The sequence below is a fragment of the Arvicola amphibius genome, chromosome 8, assembly GCF_903992535.2.
Source record: "Arvicola amphibius chromosome 8, mArvAmp1.2, whole genome shotgun sequence".
NCBI classification, from domain to species: Eukaryota; Metazoa; Chordata; class Mammalia; order Rodentia; family Cricetidae; genus Arvicola; species Arvicola amphibius.
Window position 1 is genome coordinate 85114410 of NC_052054.1, and position 23609 is coordinate 85138018.

Consider the following 23609-nt stretch of genomic DNA (forward strand, 5'->3'; position numbering starts at 1 on the left):
CCTGGGATGACCTGAAAGTCACCCACAACTCCCAGGCCTGCCCCTGAAACTGCCTTTCTTTCTGGAGACAACAAACCAGATGGAAAACTGCTAAAACGGCTCAAATATGTGGCACTTTTACAACGTTTATGTGGCTCTAGGAAGGAAAAAAAACCAGCCTTAATTGACTTGCTTGCTTGTCGTGTCCCAGTTCTGTCAAAATCTTCCTTTGTTTGTTTGTTTGTTTGTTTGTAAGAGATTTGCATGGGAGAACAACCATTCAGGGTTTATCTTTAATTGCTATAATGTAGAATATATATATATATATATATATATATATATATATATATATATATATACTTCCTTTCAAAGACATTTGCCAAAAGAGGCAAAGGAAGTCTCTGGAATTTAAAATTTCAAATAAACTCATTTTTTTAAGTTGATTTTTATTTTGGTTTTGGTTTTATATGTATCAGTGTTCTGCCTGCCTGTGTGTATAGGCACCTGTGTGCATAGGCACCTGTGTGTGGGTGTGTGTGTGTGTGTGTGTGTGTGGATGTGTGTGTGTGTGGGTGGGTGGGTGTGGGTGTGGGTGTGGTGCCAGCTGGAGGCAAGAAGAGGGCATTGGGTCCCCTGAAACTGGAGTTACAGGTGGCTGTGAACCACCTAATGTGGGTGCTGGGAACTGATCTCAGGATCTCTGGAAGGGCAGCAATTCTTCTTACCCCCTACAGACCCGAAAGCCCTTCTCTAAAGATGGTATTTAAAATAAATAAATAAATAAAATCAATAAAATTAACTAATTACTTGAAAATAGGGCTGGGAGAGATGGCTCGGCAGTTAGGAGGAACACAGTGGTCTGGTCCCAGAACCCATGGTTAGGCAGCTCACAACCACCTACAACTCCAGCTCCTGGGGATCCGACACCCTCTTCTGTCCTCAATGGGCACCTGCCTGCATATGACACATCCCTCTACACAGACTCACACACAAGTAAATAATAAAATAAATTCCTGCGTTAAAATGATTCATTAATAATAGCAATAATTAATAATAATTAGTGATTAATATGGCCATAAATCCCATCAAAGAGCCAGCCAGAGGTTTCTGGGTGACTTACAGAATTTTATTAACCCTCTCTGTTTTATATCCATAGAACAAAACTAAACTAATACTTACACTTAAAGGTGGCACACACCTTTAATCCGAGCACTCTGGAGGCAGAGGCAGGTGGATCTCTGGGAATTTGAGGCCTGGTCTACAGAATCAGTTCCGGAACAGCCAGGGCTACACAGAGAAACCTTGTCTTGTCTCGAAAAATCAATGCCTATATGGCTCAATGGTTATAAAAGGCTCAGACACCAATGCAGCAGTGCTCTTAAGAACTCTGACCTCATCAGTAGCTCCACCCACTGGTGAATTCATACCTGAATGGGATATTATGAGGCAGGGCCTAGGCTGAAGAAGATACTGGAGGCGTGCCTTTGAAACGTGTGTCTTATCCAAAATCTGTCTCCCTCCCTCCCTCCCTCTCTCCTTCCCGCCTTCTTTCCCTCTCTCCCTCCTCCCTCCTGGCCACTGTGAGGCAAAAGGCTTTGCTCTACGGCACACTTTTTCCACCAGCCCATTGACCCGGAAGCAAATTAACCAACCATGGGCTGGCACCGTGAGCCAAAATAAACCACTCCGCCCGTAAGTCATTAATCTCACGCATTTTGTCACAATACCAAGACACCGAATAACACAAGAGGCAAAGAAAACAGCCCACGGCGGTGAGACATGGCTCTGGGAACACTGAGGTTGAGTCTGTGGAACCTCCCACCACCAAGACGGAGGACTAACAAATCCACCACACAGTGAAAGCCATCCATACATTTTAAAGTCCCTTTATCTTTATTTTTTTCTAGCCTTTTCAGCTTTTTTAGTCTTAAATAGGTATTATTATTTGAAAGCGAAACTTCAGAACCTTTCAACCACCACCAAGGTTAAGAAATACATTTATGGACTGTTTATATGGCTGAGGCACCTGCCACTAAGCCTGACCGGAGTTTGGTCCCCGGAAGGAGAGAACAAGGCTTTTCTAACAGATTCCTCAAGAAAGGTTCACAGAAACACTGTTTTCTGAATTACTGAAATTGATAGAAATCTTTATACTTGACAGTCTATTTCCTAGACAAAAAAAAAAAAACTTCATTATTTTACAAGACTCTTTTTTTTAAGATTTTGTCGACTTTGTTTCATGTGTATGGATGCTTGCCTGTAGCTTGTATCTGTACCACTGCATACCTGATGCCTGCAGAGGCCAGAAGAGGACATCAGATCCCCTAACACTGGGGTTACAAACGGTCCCAAGCAACCATGCGGGGGCTGGGAATGGAACGTAGGTCCTCTGCAAGAGCAGCCAGTGCTCTTAACTGATGAGCCGTCTCTCCAGCCCTTACCTGGATATTTTAACGAAATGATTTCCTTTTCCCCTGGTATAAAGCAGTGCTGTAATGCACACTACTTGAACTGCCTTTCTCGTGTAAATCAGTGGGTCTCATTAGATACCCAAAGGCCTGTTGTTTTCCTGTGGAGCCCTGTTCGTTAGCTGGAATGCATCTTCAGGTGGAACTCTCCGCCCTGAAACTGGTCTACTCAGATCCTGGTGAACCCTTTCAGCACGCCGTTTCTAATACCTTTTCACTTTAGGAGTGTTTTCTAAAAACCATTGACTTTTATTATTTATCGTCTATTCTGGCCTCAATTTTCCTTTGGCAGATACTCTTTTCTTCATTATATTAGTCCACCATCTGTTTATTTATTGTGTGTCTAACTAGGCATGCATGAATGCAAACGGGCAATTGCCACAGTGTGCATGCATGTGTCACCCTTTGTCGTGTTGGTTCTGGGATTTGGGTTCAGGTCATCAGACTTAGCCACAAGCACCTTTCCCCATGGAGCTACCTTGCTGGCTGGACTCTTCCTTCTTAGATGTTGGATCTTTGCCTGTGTTTAATACCTGTCGCTTGGCAGAGGAATACAACCATCTCTTTTCTTCACTGATTTTTTTTAACATTTTTCTCTGCTTGTTTTTGTCATCATCTACCTTCTCGTTTGACTTCCGTGCCTGCTATGTTAGTTTTCATTTCTAAACTTTCCCTCCGTTCTGCCAGCCTTTCTAATTCCGACTCCCGTCCTTTCATGGCTCGGGTAAGTTTCTGAGTGTCTTTTATCTTATATTGAGGAAGAAGCTCACCGCTTTGATTAGTTCTGTGGTCATGTGCTATGTGTGTTCTCATTGTATGAAAGGATGTAATTCTACTCTTTAATCTTGTCTTACAAATAATAACTAGGTATGAGGTTTGACCTCAATTGCTTGCTCATTTTTGTGTAAAATGAATTTTCCTAAAAAATTAAAAGAAAGAGGGCCTCGAGGTAGTTTTTCTAATTTCACAGTGCTCTTGCCTCTCTGGATTTTGCAGCATTCAGAAACATGGCAGTTTGCTTCTTGGGGCTTCCTGACTCTGTCCCTCAGCATGGTCACTTGGACGGCTCGCCTTTGTCTCCAGTCTGCTCAATTTAATTTTCATCCCCAAAAGCTGCTTCTCAGTGTGGGCCCTGTCCTGGAAGGAATAATTTAAAGAACCACTTAGGAGTCTTCCTCCGGCCCTTTGGACCTTACAGCTGGAGGTCAAGGCTCACATGTGATAAGAAAGGAAGGGGACGCCCCCTCAGACTTAGTTCCACTTGTCACCACTCCCTTTGCCCCTTCCAGGTAAGGTCTGTTTGCTGTCCTGTTCTGAAGCTAGAAATATTGCACTGGTTCTGCTTTCCTCCCACACGCCTAAAGGTCTTCTGATCGCTTTGTCTCTGTTCCGTCAGGGGGAGGTCTTGTCATTAGCTTGGCTGTAAATGTCTTCCACAGGCTTTTGTATTGCCTTCTACTGCTCCTGTTTAAATGATTATTATTTTGTATTTATCTACTTTGGTTTTCTTTGGAAACGAGCTCAACTACAGTCAAACCTGGCCTGGAAATCCCTGTGTAGCACAGCCTTGAATGAATATGGATGGCTGTGAGTTGTTGGTAGTTGGGAGCTTCCTGGTGTAGGTGCTGGGAATTGAACTCGGGCCCTCTCTGCAAGAGCAGTACACTCTGTTAACTGATGAGCCATCTCTCCAGCCCCTCGATGCTTTCATTTATTATGAGCATTGCAACAGCCAATAAGAACACCAGCTAATGGGATGGGTCTGCCCAATGAATGTATCCAGGTATGGTATTAGCACAAGAAGTTTGGGTGTACCTAAAATCCCCTATACCAAGCACCCCCAAAGAACCCTGCTAATATAACCAAACACCCAAGGTGGTTGTTTCGTTGTTGTTGTTGTTGTTTGTTTTGCTTAGTTTGCTTCAGTACCTCTGTTAGAAGTTCACATCCATTGCTGTGGTCTTCCCAACAGCTGGCACTTAACGATATATCTACAATGGTCCCCAAGCCTTGGAAAGGTGTCTAGACCTTTATTTTTGAGACTTTGTTCCTCACTGAGCTGGGAGCTTGCCATTTTGGCTAGGCCAGCTGGCCAGCAAACCCTCAGGATCCAATCATCCCCACCCCACAACACTGGGGTAATAGATGTGTATGCCCACCACCTCCAACTTTTTACATAGGTGCTGGGGATCCAAACTCAGGCCCCGACTTGTGCTCAGCAAGCTCTTCACCTACTAGCCCATCGCATCGGCTCCTGAGATGCTTCTGGACTAAGGTTCAGTTTAATGTCTCTTAGGTGGTCCTGTGTGCTGTGTCAGAGAGTTCAGGAATGGCGAAGGTGCCAGGGCGATGCTGAGTGACGAGTCGAGGCTGCAGTGGTTTGAATATGGTGCGCCAGCACCACCACACACGCTGAAGTCTCATTCCCCATGTAATGGTATCCAGGGGGCGAGGCCTGTGGATAACTACGAGTCTCCTTCAAATGGCAGGACCGCAGCCCTTATGAACTTGGCCACTGTGCTTGTCTGCACAAGATCAAGCTGGTTAACATCCCAGTATGCAGAGAGGACTCAGGAGCCCCACCCTGAACTGAGGAGCTAGTGACAGTTGACGGCTGCAGGAAAGACAGAGTTATCTTCAAGGGTGTGGCTCCTGTTGACCGTGCTCCTGGGGACGGTCCCACACCCAGGACCATCTTGGGCAGCACAAACTGAACTCAATAGCTTATTTTTTTTCTTTTATTTATCTATTTTTTTTCTTTTTTTTTCTTTTTTTTATTTTTTTTTTCATTCTCATGGTTTATTTTTTTTTATATTTAAAAATTTCCATCTCCTTCCCTCCTCCTCCCCCTCCCTCCGCTCCTCCTCCCCCTTCCCGCCCCTCCTTCTCCCCCTTCCCTCCCCTTCCCTCCACCCATACCTCCCCTCCTTATTTTTAAAAGAAAAAAAAAAAACAGCTGGTAGTGGTGGTGTGTGTCTTTAATCCTAACACTCGGGAGGTAGAGGCAGGTGGATCTCTGAGTTTGAGGCCAGCCTGGTCTACATACAGAGTTCCAGGAGAGCCAGGGCAACACAAAGAAACCCTGTCTTGAATCGCCCCCCAAAAGACATAAAGTCGCTGGGGGGCTAAGGCGGGGTGGATCTGGGAGGAGTTAGGGGATGAAGTAGGGGGTGGATATCAAAGTATACTACGTGACTTCTCAAAGAATTAATAAAAGTAAATATTTTTTTTTAAGTTGGAGAAATGACTGAGAAAGACATCTCAACATCAACCTCAGGCCTGCACGGATGGTCAGCCTGTGCACACATGTGTAACTGCACACACCACACACACATTGTCTGCAATGTGGCTATCTTTTGTTGTTGCACATTGAAGGGGTTGATTTTAGATCTCAATGGCAGGCTACCTGTACGTTCTGAGGTCCTCTGCTTGTTTATCTGGGGACTAAAGCAGCCCAGGCTTGGGTTCAAGCAGTGCCATGCCAGGCTCCCCACAGCAAATGCCAACAAAACCAGGGTGTTTCCTGGGTCCCAGGTGCCACATATATCCTTGGCGTGTTTACATTCATTTGATGCCCCAGTCAGCCTTACATGGTGGGCAGTATCATCTCCATGACCCAGAGTAGAAGGACCGGGAGGACTAAAAAGCGTGTTTGAGTGCCCGGTGCTAAGAAGTGGTGGCATCATTCTCAGCACCTACGTGTTTTGTGTCAGAGGTAGACATACCGGCACACGATCAGGAGGAAGAGCCAGAGGGATCACTGCAGGCTCACGTCCAGCCAGATATGTGCAGTGAGATCCAGACTGGTCAGGACTACACAGTGAGACCCTATCTCAAAAGAGAAAAGCAAAAGAGTAAATTTTGAAAATTGATTTTTAGGAAGTAGGCATAATGGCACATGCTGGCAGTCTTAGCACTCATTAGCACTCAGGAAAGATTGTGAATTTAGGTCAGCCTGGGCTACATAGTGAGTTCCAGACCAGCCTGGATTACATAGCAGCCCCCACCCTGCCAAAAAAAAAAAAAAAAAACTGAGCTGAAGATGTAGGTCCGTGGTAGAACAATAATAAGGAATGTGTAATATATTCCATTTCCAGTAACACATACTTGTGCACATGTGTGCACACACGGTGTTTTTCAGTCACTTCTCTCTGAGAAACTATTTTGCTATTCTGCTTGCCTATTTTGTCTGTTTTGTTTTTAGACAAGGACTTCATATTTAGTCCTGACTGCCCTGGAACTCACTGTGTAATCCAGACTGGCCTCAAACTCCTAGAGATCCTGCCTCTGCCTCCTGTGTGCTGGGACTAAGGGTGTGTGCCACGACACCTGGCATCTGTGTTATCTCTAATGCCATCTTCCTACCTCCCTACATTCTCACTTTCATACAAACCCCATCTCCTTTCTGAGGACTCTGAGGCACAAGGAAAGAGCTCTGGGTCTTGCCAACCTAGCCAAGTGTCTGTCCCACTGTCCTCTACGAAGGAGGGTCACACCCAGGTAGTGAGGCATTGAACTTTTATTGCTCATGCTCTGAAGACTATGCCTCCCTAACAGCATGGATCCACAACACTTCCCTCAGACTTGTGTTTTGCCCAGGCTCCACGCCCTGCTGGTGACGCTAGTTTGAAGGAAGGTCAGGCCTGGCGAGGGAAAGAATACCACTAGGAGAAGGGCTTTGAAGGTTATAGCCTGACCTCTGGTCCCAGGCACGCTCTCAACTTCCTGTTCACACTGTGGTAGACCATCACTACCAACGAACCCACACTTCCATGCCTTCCCAGCTACAGTAGACTGAAACCCTCAAAAACAGTGAGCCCCAAATGAATCTTTCATCCCATGAGTCAGGTGGTCTTGTCACAGTTACATAAAAGTAACTAATGCAATCACAGTCTCTCAGGGCTCAGAAAGAACAGAAATGACGCAAAGCCCACAGGGCTGAGCGAAGGGGCACTAAAGCAAGTTTGATTGCTAGCATCCACCTTAGGCGGCTCACAACTGTCTCAACTCCGGCTCCAGGAAATCTTACGCCCTCTTCTGGCTTCTTTGGGTACAGCATGCACACGGACAAATCTACACTCAGATACATACGCGTGCCCGCACATAATTTTACAAAGGAACTGCTTAAGAAAATACTCAGCCTTGGTTTAGATGGGTTGTCAAAGCGCACAGAAGCTGCCTGTTTTTGTAGACGTAGGTTCTCCTACGCCCCCTCACTTCCTTCACCAACACATGTGACTTCTTTTAGAACTCCAAGTCTGCTGTTCTGTATTGAGCTTCTGGACAAAGCCCACAGACCAGACCAAAATGGAATCACTCACACTCACAAAACCAAATGAAACTTTAAGTTTGGAAAAATCCCCCCAGAGAGACCATATTTGCCTAAGAGCAGGAGATTCCAATCAACCAGTTGAAAAAAAAAAAAAAGCCCAGTGATTAGTCGAGGACAACTTGGAAAATCTGGTATCAAGCAATTATTTGCACTTATTACTGGTTCTTTTGGGGGGTGGGGTGGGTTTTTTTGAGACAGAGTCTCTGTATGAAGCCCAGGCTGGCCTCAAACTCAAAGCAATCCTCCTGCCTCAGTGTCCCAACTGCTAGGATTACAGGTATGCACCGTCATACACACACCTTTGTTTGTGGATGGGATGCTTTTGGGCTCATTAATTGCTAATAAAAGCTAATGCACTCTTTGCATCAATTTGCTGAAATTTTTCTTCTCTGTTTTTACCATTAAAACTGCAGAAAGGGCGTATGGTCTCTGAAGTCGAAAATGTCTACCATCAAACCTGTCCCAGGAAAGAACAGTGTTGAGTATGACAGTACACACCTGTAATCCCAGCATTAGGAGGTTAAGGCAGGTGAATCATGATCACAGCAGCCAGATTACACAGTGAGATCCTGTCTCAAGTAGAACCGCTGGGACTGGAGAGATGGCTTAGCTGGTAAGAGCATTTGCTCTTGCCCACAACCCAAGTTCGGTTCCCAGCAATGACCCTGGACATCTCATAACCATCTATAACTCTAGGTCCAAAGGATCTGATGCCCTCTTCTGACTTCCGTGCATACCTGCAGGAATGTGGTGTGTGCATGTATGCACACATACAAATAATTTATTTTCTTTTTGGCTTTTTTTTTCAAGACAAGCTTTCTCTGTATAGCCCTGACTATCCTGAAACTTACTCTTTACACCAGGCTAGCCTTGAATTCAGCTCACAAATAACAACACAGTGAATTATTATTAATTATGAAACTTTGGCATAGTTCCCAACTCGCTGTTATAACTTAAATTAACCTATCTCTATTAATCTACATTGTGCCACGTGACTCAGTTACCTTTCCCGACTTCTTCAGTGTGTCCCTGGCATCTCCTACATACCTAGATTCATCCTGAGTTTCTCTTTCTGTCCAAAAGTCCCGCCTACTCTCTCCTGCCTAGCTATTGGCCATCTGGCTCTTTATTAAACCAATCGCCGTGACGCATCTTTGCACAGTGTAAACAAATACCCCACAACAACCATGCCCAACTTAAATAAAACATTTTTCAAAAGAACTTATTTCTTTTCTTTTCTTTTTAGTTCTGACCCCTAGTTTATAATACCAACCCTTAAAAAGGAAAACTAGCAAACCAACTTGTTGATGGTCCAGCTGCATAAGACGCTGTTAAAAGGGGGAAACAATGTATCTCAAGCTTAGAAGTGGTGCTGCCCCAATCCACTCCATCTCAGCAAAACCATCAAAGGAACGGATGACAAACCGGCCTTACAGTCTCAAATATCAGCGCCTCCCACATTTTCAAAGCTACAGAAGCACTTGCTTTTTTTTGATTAAAAGAATTTTCCCCACAATATATTCTGACTATGCCTTCCTGTCCTCTGGCTCCCCCCATACACACCCCAGACCCTCCCAATCTCCCCAGTTTATGAAGTGAGGCTCCCAAAGGGTTCGGGGTTTCAAGAACCAAATTATTTTCTTCTTTCATAGAAATAATTACAAAAGATTCAAAGATTATGTTTGGTATTTGTTAAATGCATGTTAAACAAAGCATATATTATTTCTTCATGTGAAATAACTTTTAACTAAAACCTCCATTTAAAAATAGGTTTATAGGGGGCTGGCAAGATTGCTCAGCATGTAAAGGCGCTTGTCACCAGTCTGATGACCTGAATTGGAGCCCCAGAACTCACTTGGGGAGAGAACCAGCTCCTAAAGGTTGTCCACTGACCTACCTGGCATACATGCTGTCACACACACACACACACACACACACACACACACACACACTTGCTTCGATGTCGTAAAAATAAAGGTGAGTTATAGGGCTAATGCCTGACAACCTGAGTTCAATCCCCAGACCTTTGTGAAAGGAGAGAATAGACTTCACAAAGTTACCCTTTGACCTTCATGTGCACTCTGTGGCAGGCATGCACTCCTCTTCATGCACACACAATTATAATAAAATTGCCCTTTGACCTTCATGTGCACTCTGTGGCAGGCATGCACTCCCCATCATGCATGCACACACAGTTATTATAAATTTGATATTTTCATGACAACTTTTAAATAAGCTTACAAACTTAGTGTGGGGGTGCATTCAGCAGACAGAGGCAGGAGAACATCAAGTTCAAGGCCAGCCTGGGCTGTATAATAAGGCCAGCCTGGGCTGTATAATAAGAACCTGTCTCAAAAACAAACAAAAGAATAAAAATAATCAAATTAAAATGTATTAAAGCCAAGAATATCTTTTTTAAAAATATCAGTAAGCAAGATGGTTCCCTAACTCCCCAAAATGATGATCAAGTAAGAATATGGGTCTCTTGGCACACTAAGGTAGGTAGAGGCCTAGGGAGGAAAGAGAGAGAGGAGAGAGAAGGATGAAAAGACCCACATCAGACGGCAGGGTATTACACATAACCCTCCCAGTCAGGCGTGAGCTCCAGGCATTGGCCTCCCTGGGACTCAGTTCATCTGCTGGAGGAATTGCTACCCCCAAGGACTTTTCCATTTTGAGAGTCATAAAAACGACCCCAAACATTGGAATCTGTTTTAGAAGCCAGGGAAAAACGGATTCATAAACACAAACATGGGCCCCCTTTTGCTGCCCGCCGATCATTTCCATTTGTACCGTTTGAATTGGCACTCTCTACCTGGACTAATAAGACGATTTTACAGAGGACCTCAGATCATCTAAATTTGCAAGACCCTGATGCGCTAAATCCTCTCTAATCAGAAAGAAACCTGGAAAAGAGTGGAACAAACACTGAAGTCCCCTGAGAAAAAGTGTGGTTGGGAAACAGCCCGTGGCCTTCAGCAGCTGGGTGATCACCCCCTCACAGGCTCACTTGAAGACAACAGCAGAGGAGGGAGAAACCTCCCACACCGCCTGTACCGGCACTTAGCAGCCGCAGTAATGGAGGCGGCCCTCAGGGGTAAAAGAAGAATGAGACTCTGGGAACAGCACCAAGCACCTCATAAAAGAGTAGAAAACACGTTAGAGAAAAGCTTGATGTCACCAAAGAAGCAGCCATAATGGGGGGAGGGAGAAGGGACTCCTCCTAATACTGGGGGAAACCTCTCCGGTGCTCAACTGCAAAATGCAATGGCGAAGATTGAGTCAGGGACCCGTGGGGTGATGTGAGGGAGACAGTGGGTCTGTGGGTGCCCAGCATGGAACCTTGGGGAGAGTTTGTAAGTGACCACAGAGTGGGGACATTAGGAGATGCAAGGACTGTCGGAGAGATGGAGCTCAGAGAGTCGGTAATGTTACCAAGCCAGCCACGTGTTTGGGGGTGAGTAAGAAGTCACAAATGTGAAGGTCACAACCAGGGAGGGAGCCACACCTGTTGGCACAGTCTGCTCCCAGCTACTCCAGGAAACTGAGGCAGGAAAATCTGAAATCCTAAGGCAGCCTGGGATACAGAGTGAATTCAAGGCCAACCTGGGCTACAGAGTGAGTTCAAAGCCATCCTGAGCTACAGTAAATTCAAGGCTAGCCTGGGCTACAGAGTGAGTTCAAAGTCAGCCTGAGCTACAGAGTGAATTCAAGGCCAGGTTGGACTACAGAGTGAGTTCAAGGCTAGCCTGGGCTACAGAATAAGTTCAAGGCAAGCCTGGGCAACTTAGTAAGATCCTGTCTCAAAAAAAAAAAATAATAATTGTATAACCTGAAGATCAGGGGTATACCTTAGTGGTAGAGCAATAACAAAATCTAGCAGTGAGAGGTTGGGACTAGGGCTCAGTGTAGGACACTTGCGTAGCATGCAAAAGGCCCTGTTGCTTATACTCAGCACTGAAAAAAAAGAAAAAAAAGAAAGGAAGGAAAGAGGAGGGAGGAGGGAGAAGGGAGGAAGGAAAAAGGACTAGAAAGATCGTTCAGTGGTTAATAGCATTTGCTGCCTGTATTGGTTGGGGCTCTCTAGAAAACCAGAACTGATAGAATAAGTATATATAACATATATATATATATATACACATTTAACAAGTGTATTTATATTATATATTTAACTTATAGATATTTGATATATATTATATACATTTAACTTATATATTATAAATTAGTGTGTGCTTATTTATTATATATTCATGTACACTTATTTATTAAATATATATTTATATATAAAAGGGATTTATTAGAGTGTCTCATAGGCTGTCATCCAGCTAGTCCAACGATGGCTATGTACCAAGAGAAAGTCCAAGAGTAGTTGTTCAGCCCACGAGGCTGAATGTCTCGGCCAGTCCTCAGTACGTGCCAGAATCCCAAAGAAGCAGTTCTATGGCAGCGAAGGAAGGGACTTCTCAGCAGGACAAGCGGGCAATGAGAGAACAAGCTTCCATCTTCCATGTTTTTTATGCAGGTTGCCAGATAAAGGTGTGTCTTCCCACCTCAAAAGATCTGGACTAAAGGAGGATCTCTCCACCTTGAAAAATCCTAATTAAAGGTAGGTCTTTCCATTTTCAATGACTTAATTAAGAAAAGTCCCTTACAGGTGTACCCAGCCACTTGGGTTTTAGTTCATTCCAGAGGTAGCCATGTTGACACCAAGAATAACATTGCAATGTTCTTGCAGAGAACCTGAGTTTGGCCCCAGCATCCATATCGGCTGCCAGGGGATCCCATATCCTCTTCTGACCTCCACAGGCACCTGCACGCATTCATGTACACATTCATGCGCACACATGCGCACCACATACAGACACGCAGAAAAATAAAATAACCAATAAATCAAAAAGAAAGAGAAGAGAAATCCCCAACCTGTCTGCACTGGGGGTGGGATCTCTGTGGTGACAAAGCCAGGTCCTGGAACTGAGGTCAGGACGCGTGAGGTCAGCGGGGCTGGGGCAGGATGCTGGGCAGAGGCCCACTTCGATGGCTGATGGAGGAGTGTTTATGTGTTACTTTCATTATTAATAAAGAAAACTGCCTTGGCCCTTTAAGAGAAAATTAGGTAGGTGGAGTAGACAGAACAGAATTGTGGAAACAAGGAAGTAGAGTGGGGGAGACGCTTCAGGCAATCGCCATACGAGTCTCCATGCTGCTGCTCTCCGAGATGGACGCAGGTTAAGATCTCTCCTGGTAAGCCACAACTCGTGGTACTACCCAGATTACTAAATATGGGTTAAAGCAAGATATGAGAATTAGCCAATAAGAGGCTGAAACTATGGGCCAGGCAGTGTTTTAAAAGAATACAGTTTCCGTGTAATTATTTCGGATAAAGTTAGCCGGTTGCTGGGAACTGGGCGGCGGGACGCAGCCCCGCCGCTTCACACTACAGATGGCTTCAGCTTGGCTGTGAGACCATTGGTGTGAGGGAGGAGATGGAGCAGATGTTCAGGCCCTTGCAGTCAAGGCCGTGAGTCTCCCAGGATGACAGGGTTGTTCTCCTCTGCTGGCAGGATCAGGAGCACTGCTGGGTGAGGCTCTGAGTGCTAACTAGGCTAGAGACAACTTTCCATAGTGTTTTGATTTTAGACCATTTCCAACTTCAGTCTACCTATCCCCAGACCTTGGGAGAAAGGTTTGACACAACTAAGATGCTTCTTCGCTTTTCCCACCAGCTCAGCACAGAGTTTTGTGGTGGCGGCGGCGGCATCGTCTATCCCACATCCCACATCCCCATGCGTTCCTGACTTCTTTTTTTTTTTTAAATATTTATTTATTAGGTATACAATATTCTGTCTGTGTATGCCTGCAGGCCAGAAGAGGGCACCAGACCCCATTACAGATGGTTGTGAGCCACCATGTGGTTGCTGGGAATTGAACTCAGGACCTTTGGAAGAGCAGGCAGTGCTCTTCACCTCTGAGCCATCTCTCCAGCCCCGTTCCTGACTTCTTAATGTCGTTGCTGTCTTCTCTCTTGTTGTCCTAGTGATGCCTTCTTTTACAGGCTTTAAGACTGTTTATCTATTTATTGTTGTGTGTGTGTGTGTGCCCACATGAGTTTATATAAACCTTGGCCATGCAGGAGCCCACAGAGGCCGAAAGAGGGCATCAGCTGCCCCGAAGCTGGAGCCACAGAGTGGGTGCTGGGAACCCAACCCAGGTCCTTTTCCAGAGCACTAACTGCGCTTAGCCACTGAACCATCTCTCCAGTCTGGGAAGGTTTTTGATTGGGTTGGTTTTGTTTGTGTGTCTGTTTGTTTTTTAGTACTTTTATTTCTTGTTTTGATAGAATCGCAGGGGGAACACAGATGTCCAACGTGTCTTCTTAGCAGTATCTTACTTTTATAGTAGTCAACCAAATAGTACTGCGTTCACTTCAGTACACGAAGACGTGTGTTCTCAGTGGTGTATGCACAGGTACCCAGCCTCTGCCTCAGGGAAGAGAGCTGAGGGAGCCAGCTGGGGAGTGTCCTGTGTCACTCTGCCAGCTGTTTCTCTGAACCAACCACATCCTCCAGGCCACAGGCCCAGGGACAGACTGGGTCTACTCTATGAGGCTACCCTGCAGGAATAAAATCCCAGACAATTCTGTGAGCATTCCACTCATAAGCAGAGTAGAATCCTCCCTTTAAATCACAGGTTGTAAAACATTCCTTCGTGGCGGTGTGCGCATATGGAAACCAAATAAATGATTGAAGAAAACGGCTCCATAATAAAAGGTAATTCCTCCATGATTGAGTACAACACCGGCTAGTTAATCCTCTCTAACGCTTTGATTGAACGAAAAAAGAAGTAGTTTGAGCATTCGGGACAGAAAGCACACGTGCAGTAAATAGTAGCCAAGGAACAGGGACTTCCAAGCTCCAGGGAGCTTTCACTACCAGTTGGATCTAATGAGAACCAGCTTTTGTGACTGGGGTTTTTCCAGGACCGTCCTTGCCGAGGCCATGCCTAGAGTCTGAGGACGTTGGTGCTTTGTCATTTAATCCTCAAACAGTGCTAGGAGGTAAATAGCACTTGCTATCCCCATTTTAGAGACGAAAAAGACACCACGGAAAGGTTAATTATGTGCTTGAGGTCACACAACAAGAGAGTGACATGGGACCCAGGTGCTCTACAGCATATGTTCCTTCCTGGTCACCAGTATCAGCCATCTCTTGGAGGCTCTGTTTCCGGGCATCACACTTGCAGGAAAGAAAAGTGCGCACTGGGAGTCAGGAAGTAGGGTGGATGGGCACTCATTGCCACCGTTATCACTGTTATGGAACATCAAGGGGTGGTCTCATTCCATAGGTTAGGGCCGGTGAGCTGATGGGAAGGGGGAAGGGGTGAGCGAGGATGGAGAAGAAAAGTCAGGCAAGCGTCCTCTTCCCCCTTATGACTCCGTATGTGTCCCTTCCCGAAGCCACATGCTTAAAGGACAACTTTTCCTGACAGGGGAAGATGGATCTTTAATCAAAGGTGTACAAGATGCCTATGTCCTCTGTGAGAACTTCCAAATAACTGTCAAAGGACAGCACAGGAGGGTAAATAATTCAAACTTTAGTTCATAAACTCATATGCAGACATAAACAAAAATAATAAGAAGATATGCAAAACATCCTATCCTTATCCACAGTATTTCAGCCAAGGCTACTCCTAAGTGTCCATGACCATGGCTCTATGGTTTTAACCATCAGAAAATGCACTTAAATCAAAATCCTATCTGACGGCTTCTATCTTCTCCCCAAGACTGACATACTGGGGTCTTGGTCCCTACTGTGGCACCCTTAGGAGATGGCAGAATCTGTTAGAGGTGGGGTCCATTGATCGGGTTTCCTGACAGAGGGGGTTACTCAAATAACAAGTCTGGGGCCAGCAAAACGGATCAGTAGGTAAAGTCTTGCCACCAAGACTGACAATCTGAGTTCAAACCCCAGGACCCATGCGGTTGAAGGAGAGAACCAGCTCCTGCAAGTTGTCCTTTGACCTCCATGCATGTACCATGTGTACGTACACACATAGACACACAAAAACACATACATACATACATACATACATACATACATACATACATACATACGTGCCTAACCCTACCTGCTGTTTCCACTTCCTGACTCCAGTGTTCTCTCACACACCCCTTGAACGCTATTTGCCATGAGGCGATGCAGACAACGGAGTCCTCTTACACAGCCTGAGTTACACCATCTGGACCCTGACTGTCCAATGTTTATGGTAAGGAAGCTCCTTTTGCATCACTTGGGGTTCCCATTGCTTCAGTACACCCCCAAATCCATTCAAAAGGAGGAAAGATTTATTTGGGTTTATGGCTTCAGAGGTTTCAACCATTGGTTGACTGGTTCCATTGGGCCTGATGCAAGAATTAAAAAACATGAGATAAAGACAAGAGTGGCTCACCTCATACCAATGAGAAAGCAAAGTCAAAGCAGAGAAGGGACGAGAAATAAGAGAAACCCTCCACACACACCCGTGGACCACTTGCTTTAACAAGGCCCGAATCTTGTCTCCACTCCCTCCATGTAATGCCATCAATTATGACTCCATCTGTAATTCTGTCCACTGATTATGTAAGAATCATTGAGATCCACGCACTTCCGAGATGCCCCATCCTCTGAGTTGGGAATGAAGCCTTCAACACGTGAGAACACTTCATATCCAAATCATTGCTGTAGGAAGTCTTACAGCCCAGTGGTTACCCGCCCACTGAGGCGTGGCCTCTTATACTATAAATGCTGGTCTAGAACATGTGTCTGCTCTCTTTTTCACTGGCTGCGGGATTCGGTTTCGTTCAAGCAGAGGATTCTGATTTGTGAGTCTACCCCTAAATAAATAACCATCTATTTCTCACTTCTGAGCTAGTGTGGAATTTCTTTTAAGCATCCTTCTTCAAATCATTTTTCTTCATGAGTAGTATGTGTCAGATACTTTGTTACAGTGGTGGAAAACCGAAGAATACAAGTACCCATCTCTATGCAGATAGCTTTCTCTGTTCTTCATTGACAAGACTCTCACCTTAGCTCTCTCCATTTATTCACTTCCCAGCCTTCATTCATTCACTAGTCAACACATGCTAAGTAGGATTCTGGTCCCACAACCCATCCAAACTGTCCTCCAAGGAGGTGCCATGTTGCTAAATTAAATTTTTTCCTTCGTTTTTTATGCCCCCATGTGGGGTATTTTTTGTTATGATGGTGGTGGTATCTGTTTGCTTCTCAAGACAGTAACTTGGGCTGGAGTGATGATAGCTCAGTGATTAAGAGTACTTATTGCCTGGTCTATAGGAGAGCTAGTTCCAGAGCTGGCTCCAAAGCTACAGTGAAATCCTGTCTTGAAAAACAAAATAAAACAAAACAAAAAAATTCTTATTGCTCTTCCAGAGGTCATGTAGTGGTTTGAATGAGAATGGCCCCCATGGGCTCATACGTTTGAATGCTTGGTCCCCAGTTAGTGGAATTGTTTGGAAAGATTAGGAGGCATGGCCTTACTGGAGGAGATGTGTCACTTGGGGTGGAGTTTGAGGTTTCAAAAGCCTATATCAGGCCCAGTGCATATGTCTCTCTCTCAGTTTGCTGTCTGTGGATAAGGATATAACTCTTAGCTACTGCTTTAGTACCATGCCAGGCATCATGTGTTAAAATTGTTTTAACCTAAGATGGGAAAGTTATTTGTTGTTGCTTGTTTTTGACCCTTTTGGGTCTTTGAGGCGCCAGCCATGCAGCTCTCACATGAATACAGGAGGTTTAGTCTTAATTATAAATGTCTGCCATTAGCTTTGCTTGTTTTTAGCCAAATTTTCTTAAATTATCCTGTCTACTTTTTGTCCCTAGGCTTTTACCTTTCTTTCTTTTTTCTTCTTATTTTTTTATTTTTGAGACAGGATTTCTCTGTGTAACAGTCCTAATTGTCCTGGAACTAGCTCTTGTAGACCAGGCTGATCTTGAACTCACAGAGATCAGCCTGCCTTTGCCTTCTGAGTACTAGGATTAAAGGCGTACACTACCATCACCCAGCTACCTTTCTCTCTTTTTGTATTTCTTTTATTTTTTTTATTCAATGTCTGGTTGTGTGGCTGGGTGACCAGCCCCTTCTTTTCTCACTCCTTGGTCTTTCCTCCCAGATTTCTCCTTCTATTTATTCTCTGCCCAGCTTCTGGCCATTCGGCTCTTTGTTAGACCCATCAGGTGTTTTAAACAGGCAAAGTAACACAGCTTCACAGAGTTAAACAAATGCAACACATCTTTGTATTATTAAACAAATGTTCCAGAGCATAAACATGTAATGCATCTTAAAATAGTATTCTAAAGAGCTATTTTAGGAAGTTCTGGGAACTTTTGGAAGTGGAACCCAGCTGGAGGAAGTACCTCCCTGGATGTGGATCCTTTGGAGTGTCTAGTCCCTCACCACTTCCTGTCTCTTGTGATCTACTTCCTGTCTACCATGAGGTGAAGACTACCACAATGTTCTGTCCAGGCACGTGGGGCCCGGCAGTCGTGGACTGCGGCCTCAGGAATCATGAGCCAAATGCATCTCCCCTCTTTAGAGTTGTTCTCTGTGGTATTCTGGTCATAAAAAAAAAAAAAAATCTGATGTAGATGGGCATGCTTAGCCCCTCTTACTGCAAGAGCCAAATAAAATGGACAGCTATGTATTTTCGAGCCATCCCATTCAGGAGAAGTCAAAGTTAAGCCGACAATCTAAAGCACTCATCTGCTCCTTAGTTTTAATTAATTTTCTTTACTATGACCGCTTAGAGACCTGCACGAGCGCATGCTAACAACTCATCCCACTGACGGGAGAGAAGGGCTTTTAGTCCCCTTAAAATGCTCTCTTAATTGCTTAACAAAATTAACACTCCTAAAATATTTTCACACTTAAAACTTCTCTGGGGAGGCTCAAGTCAGGTTTCCCGGTGGTGGGAGGGTATAGCTCCTGAGAATTGAGGTGAAATGGCTTGTAAAATGAACTAAGGCAGAAACAGAAATACAAACCTTTATGGAAAGCACATGAGCTACAGCGAATCGTCCCGGGTCAGGAAAAAAAAAAAAAAAAAAGAAAGTAAGAAAGAAAACAGTGAGGTGCTCATTTTCTATAGACTCGACTTTCTGTTACTTTAAGGACATGATCTAAAATGACCTGGCAGGCTCAACGTTACCCCCGGCTCCCATGTCAGCAAGGGGACTCACTGTGCCCATCACTGACATGATGCTGACTTTAAACTGCTACTCACCAGCAGGGGGCACTGCACCAGGGCCTTTCTCTAGGCAAAAACACGGGAGCTTAAGACTGTGAAAGGCTGATTTCAAAAGGCTGCGGGGCAGGGGGAGCAGACAGAGCATTGTCTCAGACAAATACTTCCCCCCACGCAGGTATCTCCACGAGTCTCAGTGGCGCTGTCCACTGGAGGACCTGGAGGTCTGGAGTTGTGGGACGGATGACACATGGCATCATGGTTGAGCCATGAATGCCAAATCTTTCTGCAATCCCTTCAGTGAGTCTGCTTTTAAAGACAGGTTTTCCCACTGTAGCCCAGGCTAGCCTGGGACTTTGTAGCCCAGGTTGGCCTGGAACTCACGGTCCTTCTGTCTTAGTTTCTGCGAGGATTACGGTTGTGTTCCACCACACCCAGTGAACATGAACATTATGGAAAACTCAATATGCCAAAGTCTACTCAGAAAGAGTTTTTAGATCATAGTTCATTGCACCTGAGTTATTTTCCAAATAGGTTAAACTGTAAGCCAGAAGAGTGCCCAGATGTGCAAGAGAAAAATTATGCCCTGGTGCTGGTGAGATGGCTCAGTGGGTATGGCGGTTGAATAAGAAACTCCCCCACTTGGTCTCTGGTTGGTGGTGTCCTTTGAAGAGGTTACGGGGCCCTTAGCAGCTACACCTTACTGGATGAAGAACATCACTGGGAGCGGGCTTTGAGAGTTTATGCCTTCAACCCACTCCCTGCTCCTCTGCTCGACTTCCTGTATGCAGTTGAGATGTGATCTCTCAACATCATCTTCCCACCACCATGCCACACCGCCCCTACTGTTATAGAGTCTCCCTCTGGACCCAAAAGCCAAAATAAACTCCTCCTTAAGTTGCTCTTGATCATGGTGTTTTATCGCCGCAATTGAAAAGTAATTCATACAGCAGGTAAAGGTGCTTGCCATGAAGCTTGTCTGCCTGAATCCAATCCTTGTAGCCAACATGGTGGAGGGAGAGAACCAAGTTCTGTAAGCTGTCTTCTGACCTACAAATACAAGCACACTTGTGCACACACACACATGCATGCATGCTCTTGTACATGTACACACACATACATGCATGCTCTCACACACATAGGCATACACACACAAACATGCATGCAAGTACACGCATGCTTTCACACACATGATCATGTAAAATAAATAAATATTTAAATAAACTAAATTTAATTTTCAAAAGTATGGCTCAACTATCAGTATTTACATGAGCTTAAGAAAATTAACCCAGGCTGGGTGGTGGTGGTGCACACCTTTAATCCCAGTACTTGGGAGGCAGAGGCAGGTGGATCTCTGTGAGTTCGAGGCCAGCCTGGTCTACAAGAGTTAGTTTCAGGATAGGCTCCAAAGCTACAGAGAAATTTTGTCTCAAAAAACCAAAGAAAGAAAGAAAGAAAGAAAGAAAGAAAGAAAGAAGGGAGGGAGGGAGGGAGGGAGGGGGGGAGGGAGGGAGGGAGGGAGGGAGGGAGGGAAGAAAAAAAATTAACCTGAGATGAATATCACATTTGTTAATACTAAGATTAGGGAAGAAGCAGTAAGGATTATGATGTATTTTAGCAAAGAGATCTTAAAGCATAAAACTTCTGAAAGGAAACTGAGTGTGGTGCAGCACACTTACAACCCCAGCCTCCGGGGAGCTGGGGAGCTGGGGAGCTGGCTCAGCAGGTAAAGGCACTTGCTGCGCTAGCCTGATGACCTGACTCCATCCCAGGTTCGGTGATGGAAAGAGAGGATCAACTGCTGCAAGGCATTCTGACCTCCGCATGTGTATCAAGGCACACACAGAAACAAACAAGCAGACAATAAACAAGCTCAGCATTTGGGAGCTGAGGAGGAGAATCACAACTATCCCGAAAAAAGAGGGGAGAAAAAGAGTAGCTGTCTTCATCACCGTTCTGTTGACCACAGCAACTCTTATTGGAGGCTGGTTTACAATTTCAGAGGCTCAATCCACTATCATGGCGGGGAGCATGGTGCTAGAGAAGTAGCTGAGAGTTCTACATTCTGATCCACAGGCAAAGAGAGAGAGCTGGACCTGGCATGGGCTCCTGAAACCTCAAAGCCTCCCCAAGTGGCACACTTCCTCCAACAAGACCACACCTCCTAATCCTTGTAACCCTTTCAAAGAGTTCCACTCCCTAGTGACTAAACAATCACGCTATTGGGGCCATTCTTGGTACCACTACAGCAGGGGAGGAAGGAACGTTAGAACAGGCATTGCAGAGGTGTCCGTCCAATCCCTGTTAGCATGCTTCCCATGTGTTTCTGTTATAATCTGTAGCATCAAAATGACGAACCCATTGTAAGGCTGGTGCCAGGAAAACAGCATAAGAGCTCAAGCAGGGGTTGAAGAGATGACTCAGAGGTCAGAGCGCTGGCTGCTCCTCCAGAGGACCTGGTTCAAATCCCACACCCACATGGCGGCTCACAGCTGTGTGTAACTCTGGTTCCAGGCAGTCTGCTGCCGCCCTGTGGTCTCTGTGGGCACGTCACACACGTGCACAGACATACATGCAGTCGAACACTCACACACATAAAATAAAGACTAGGGCTGGAGAGATGGCTCAGAGGTTAAGAGCACTGGCTGCTCTTCCAGAGGTTCTGAGTTCAATTCCCAGCAACCACATGGTGGCTCACAACCATCTGTACTGAGATCTGGCGCCCTCCTCTGGTGTGCAAGCATACATCGAGGCAGAATGTTGTATACATAATAAATAAATAAATTTTAAAAAAAAAAGACTAATATTTTTTCTAAAGAACCGAAGTAGCTCCACCTGAATATTTTTATCCTCAGCCTTTCTAGGCAGCAACTACACTGCAGGGCACTGATGCAGGTCAAAAAAACCAAGTGGATGCTGAAGATGTGACTGAAACTTAGAACCATAGGAAGTCAGAGTGTTCAGCCTCCTGAAGTGCCCTTTGGAGAGACTGAGAGTGGGCATAATAAACAATCTCATTAAACCACAGAGCCTTTGAGAGCTCAAGGAAATTAGCCTTCAACATCCCTGGCAGAAGACCCAGGTGTGTGCTGCGCGGGTGGCATGGGGGTGATTGTAAAAAGTCTGCCAGCGCAGGTTTGCTTCAACAGAGAGGAACCCAGTGAAGAACACAGATGGCTCTCAAAGTGCTTGAGAATATCAACCAGGAGAAATGCCACCAGTGTAGACTGGGAGACAAGAGGACAAGGTGAGAGGAAGCTTGTAAGGCACACACACACACACACACACACACACACACACACACACACACACACACACACAAGACGCCCTGACTTCTCTTGGCAGGAAGCAGCCTGGTAAATTGACTCAGCTGCCAACACATGCCGCCTCTATTGACAAAGGCAGAGAAGCTTGAAATGCAGCCAACATACAGCACAGTTTCAAATGCCCCTCGATGTACACTGGAGTCCCATCCTGACATGGCAGCTTTATCATAGCTGTGACCAAACACCTGGCAGAAACACCTTAAAGGGTTTAGCCGGGCAGGGCAGCACATGCCTGTAATCCTGCTGGCTTACATGGCGGTCACAGAAGGGGTCCATGGAGCAAATGACAAGTGACTGTCCTACATCCTACGGTGAGAACAGACCTTAGCGTTAGAAGAAATATCAGCATGGGCACTGTGAAATCAGGAACACTCCGGATGAGAGATGAAGAAACACGCAGCTAGGTTGAGAGAGCCCAGGAGTCCGGGAGAGGCAGGCAGGCAGGCAGGCAAGCTTGAAGAAACAAGGCCAGTGTGGGTGGGTGAGTTGGATGGATTCCACACGATTTCCCCTCAGCTCCTCCCAAGGAAAAATACATCAAACACTGCTGTCATTTTATGTATTCTTGCTTCTAATGCCCAGCTTTTAAGAAGGCTTCAATCTATCTCAGGAGACACCAGACCCTCCCTGTCACCGCCACCATCACCCCGCAGACAAGCAACTGTAAGGACAAAGAGAGTCCAGGGTAGCTGACAGCACTATGAGGTACCTACAAGGCTGGAGGTATCAACACTGGTCAGTGACAAAGGGCTAGCAGACAGTCAAGTCCACAGTCAATGAAGACGGAGTCAGAACAGTCAGCACTCCAAATGGCCACCATGTTCCCTGTCATGATGATAATGAACTAAACCTCTGAAACTGTAAGCAAGCCCCCAGTTAAATCCTTTCTTTTATAAGAGTTGCCTTGGTCATGGTGTCTCTTCACAGCAATAGGACAGCAACCAAGACGGGGAGAATGTGTGCACATAGGTACAATGTGCCTGCATTAATCAGAGGCATAGATTATCCGAGCAAGAGCTGGAGTTCCAGGCAGCGTGGGTGCTGGGAACCTAACTGAGGTCCTCTGGAAGAGCAGACATGCTCTTACTAGCTGAGTCATCTCTCAGGCTCCTGAAGTCCAAGCTTGCCTGCCTATGCTACATGTTAAACCAGACAATGGTGTCGCAGTGTCTCTTTTAGTTCTGTTTAGAATTAATGGAGATGACGAAAAGGCTCCACAGTCACTCAGCTCCATCCTATGAATGACAGTTGGTAGAAGCACCCACAGC